The sequence below is a fragment of the Egretta garzetta genome, unplaced genomic scaffold, assembly GCF_000687185.1.
Source record: "Egretta garzetta isolate BGI_Z169 unplaced genomic scaffold, ASM68718v1 scaffold120, whole genome shotgun sequence".
Taxonomy (NCBI): domain Eukaryota; kingdom Metazoa; phylum Chordata; class Aves; order Pelecaniformes; family Ardeidae; genus Egretta; species Egretta garzetta.
In genome coordinates, this window is record NW_009258270.1 from 1,362,123 (window position 1) to 1,366,003 (window position 3,881).

Genomic DNA, 3,881 nt, shown 5'->3' on the forward strand with positions numbered 1-3,881 from the left:
CTTGGCCTCCACAGGGCTCCGCGCTCCAGCCACCCACTGGGGAGCTGTGGCCGCTGCCTGCTCTGGGTGCTGGGGACCGCTGCTGTGGCGGGGAGCAAGGGGGGCTGGGGGGCCGCCCACCCCCCCCCTGGGGGGCACCATCGAAGAGATGCCCTGTGCGTGGGCTGCGTGCCCGTGGGAGCCTCTGCTGATGGGCAGGGAAGGACGGGGCCGGCGCAGGGATGCAGGCGGATGGGGCTGTAACGGCGTTTTGCTGCTTCTACTGAGGAACACGTTAGTGGTGGTGTTGGACTCGCAGCTCTGAGCAGCGCTGCTGAGCCAGCTCTGCTCTCTGTGTCCTGCAGCTCCCTCTCCACAATCCTGCGCTAATAAATATTTCAGTCTTTCTCGCTGTTATTTTTAGGTATGTGCGAGAAGGCCGGTTTCGGATCGAGGAGAGGACGCTGACGGCTTTCCAGTGGCTGTACTCGCCCCACCAGCACCGCATCGTCAGCCGGGCAGACCTGGGCTCGCCCAGCAGGTAAGGGGGGGGCCAGCGGGTGCAGGGCCATGGGGAGCACTGGCACGTCCCCCGGCAGTGCTGCCAGCAGCCCGCTCTGTCACGAGCCCTCGTGGTTTTGACGTGGGTCCCCGGAGCCTCAGCCTGTCTCTGGGGGCCTGCAAATATCTGAGCATCTTGGGTTTGGCTTTAAAGTAAGGTTCCAGATGCAGGGGCAGCCAGGAGCTGCGTGCGTGGCATGAGCACCCCTCTGGTTTAAAGCACTGCAAAGGACAAATTACTGACTGCCTCTCCAAAATTTTATTTTTAAAACCCCTGTGCTTTTGGTCACGCACACAATCTTTTGAGGACCTGCTTTATGCATGTAGCACACTTGAGGTTTAACTAAAAAATAAATTGGGAGTCAGGGGCTGCGTATCTCCCACCTCTGGAAAATATGTGTTCCGATACCCTGATTTCATGTGGTGCTTAAACTCTCCCCTTCGCAGCTGGTTGAGAACATGTCTCGGAGCCAGGTCCTGGGCGTGTGCCGTGGCTCTCCTTGCTGATGCATATGCATCGCTGTCGGTTTGGATCCCAGGGTCTGGTGATAAAACGCCATTAACATAAAAGCCTTGCGGGCCTCAAGACCCATCTAGCGCAGTGTCTGTTTTGCTGCCTGTTAAGAGCCCTGAACCACCCCGAGTCCCTGGGCGGGCGTGCGGCTAAAAGCTTTTCCCTCTGTGTTTCGGCAGCAGTTTTGCTCTGAGAGCCCTTAAAGCCCTGAAGTATTTATCTCCCTGGAATCGCGTGTGCCAGAATAACAGCAGGAGGGAGGGGGTGCCCTACACGCAGGGCTCGCTGCGGAGGAGCAGGGGCTGCCCGGGCTGAGCCCCCTCCCCAGGATGGGAAAGGGCTGCGGGTGCTCTTGGGGGCTCCCTGCAGGGTGAGGGGTCTCCAAGGGGGGGGACAGTGCTGCAGACCCCCTGGGCTGGGGGGTGGGGGGAGCAGGAGGGGGGTGACATCCAGGCCTGGAAGAGGTTTCCAGGAGCAGGAGGGAGGCGCCCCGCTTTCGTCAGTGGGAGCCCTGGTGTGTCCGTGTGCTGCGTCTGGCTGCTTCCCAGGATGGCGATTCCTCTGCCTTCAGCCGGAGAGGCTTTCCAAAAACTGAAATTACCATGCTGATTATTGATTTTAACTAATTTTTGCAAATTGCTATCAAAGGCTGCATTAATCTCGCCCCTGAGGCACATATATCATGCAGCACGTGGAACTGAAATGCGTGTAACGTCATTTATAATTAATGTTAAGTACCATTGGGGTTAATTCCACTGGATTCATTTGATTTCCCAGTGGGCTGAGAAGTTACCTGGAGCAGTCTGGAGTGAGTGGGGCATCAGTGGCCAGTTATGAATGGTGTCTGCATCCCTCTGAAGGGGATAAAATCTTTACCCAGGTGGCAGCTGGGGCTGTCACCCAGGGCAGCCCAAGTGCAAACTCCAGCTCAGCAAGTCCCAGGTTTGTCTAAGTCTGACCCCACAAGCAGGCAGGAGAGCAGCCCCGCTCGGGGCCAAGGCTGCATTGGGTCGTGCTGTTTGCTTCGGCAGCTGCTCTGTGGGCCGGGGGGGAGGAGGAAGCCCCATCAGGGATGTGTTACTGTCTTTAAGCCCCACATTTGTTCCTGGCAGCAGGGAGGCGTCCTGCATCCTCCTGGCCCAGCACGTCCCCACTGGTGGGTGGGGGACAGGGCACGGTGAGCGGGCAGCCGTGCCCACCTCCCAGCGCTGACACCCGTCTCTGCAGGCTTCAGCTGGGGAGCATTTTAGTGCCTCGGGTGGCACACTGACACCAGGATGCTCTGTGGCATTTCAGGCTGTCACATTATTTATCCGTCACATTAATCGGATCACTGTCTCTTTTGCGCTTGATGCTTTTTCTTTGCATAATGGTGGTGACACAGCTGAGGAAGAGGATGGCTGATCTGCTGGAGGGGCTGATGTAACAGGTGTAACTTATTATTTTTATTATTTGTATGCATTAATGTACTCATGGGTCCTGCCTGAGCAGAACTTGATAGAAGGATGAGTGTGCAGGTCCTGTTCCCTATGGCTCTTCACGCAGCCGGGTTGGTTTTGCCCTGGTCCCCCCCCACAGCCATGTGTTTGGGAGCAGCAGGCACACTGCCGCTGGCAAATCTGCTTTGGCTGGGATGGGCTTCTCCTTCGGCACGGGAAGGCTTTTGGCAGCTGGGCCCAGCCGCCCGCTGCCGTGGAACAGAGCGGTGTCCGTGGCTGGTCGGTTTGCAGCACAGAGCAAACCTGGGTGTGAGAGACCGCGATGGTTCTAGAGTCGCGTGGCTGTCGGTCACCTACTGTGAGCGCTGGCCTGGCCAAGCCCTGTGCGCCGCTGGTGCACTCCGGCAGGGACCAGGCAGCGTGGAGGCAGCCGGCCGGGGAGCAGCGTGGGGTGCGGTGGGCTGCCCAGCTCAGCCCCGAGTGCCTTCGGTAGCTGAAATCATCTATGTTGGTGTTCAGTGCTGTTAAATGGGTTTCAGGGATGCTGAAAAAGGGAATTGCATTGGTTTCACTGAACTTCTTTGGGAACCAGTGGGACCAAAGCGATATGCAGCATGTGACAACTGGGCTGATGAGCTCTGTGGTTGCAGGCTCATCCTTTGGGCTCTGCTGGGTGACAGCAGTGTGGGGCTGGGGTGGGTGCCCCATCAGCTAGAAAGGATGGAACTGTTGGTGGGAATGGAAATTTTGCCTTTCAGTGGGTCCAGGTTTTGGCCCTAGAAGCTCTTTTTTCATCTGGTCCAGTCTGTGTCTGTCTTGAATTCAGGTGTAACAGATGAAGGGGCTCACATGGAAGATTGGAATCATAGGATGCTTTGGGTTGGAAGGGACCTTCAGAGGCCATCTAGCCCAACCCCCTGCAGGGACATCTTCAACTGGATCAGGTTGCTCGGAGCCCCGTCCAACCTGGCCTTGAATGTTTCCAGGGATGGGGTCTCCACCACCTCTCTGGGCAACCTGTTCCAGTGTTTTGGCACCCTCATTGTAAAGAATTTCTTCCTAGAGTCTGCTTTCAAAGCTGAATCCCAAGGGGGTCGCTCCATTTTCTAGTTACTTTTTCACAAACCAGCCCTTTCACCCTAGAAGCCCCAGGCAGGTTCAATGGGCGAGATTCCCAGCTTTTGCTGGTGGGTATCGCTCCCGCAACCCTACCCGAGTCCCCCGTCCGGCAAACAACCCTTGCCCGGGAGCCCATCACACCTCGAGCCTCACATTCTTACCCCACACCCCCGCTCCAAGGGACTCATCCCCAATTTCCAGCTTGTTGAGCTGCTTCGCCGGGGCAGGGTGAGGCGTAGGGGGGTGGGCAGAGCAGGCCCCGGCCCCCC

The 3,881-nt window shown here is 57.6% G+C and overlaps 1 long non-coding RNA gene across 1 annotated transcript in view; it reads left to right on the forward strand.

The window, feature by feature from the left end:
* The first annotated feature begins 407 nt into the window (after positions 1–407).
* Positions 408–3,881, forward strand: part of LOC118451791 — a 29,402-nt gene continuing 25,928 nt past the window's right edge. Inside the window, exon 1 of the long non-coding RNA XR_004841355.1 lies at positions 408–520. This is a non-coding gene — a long non-coding RNA (uncharacterized LOC118451791). The remainder of the gene's footprint in view (positions 521–3,881) is intronic.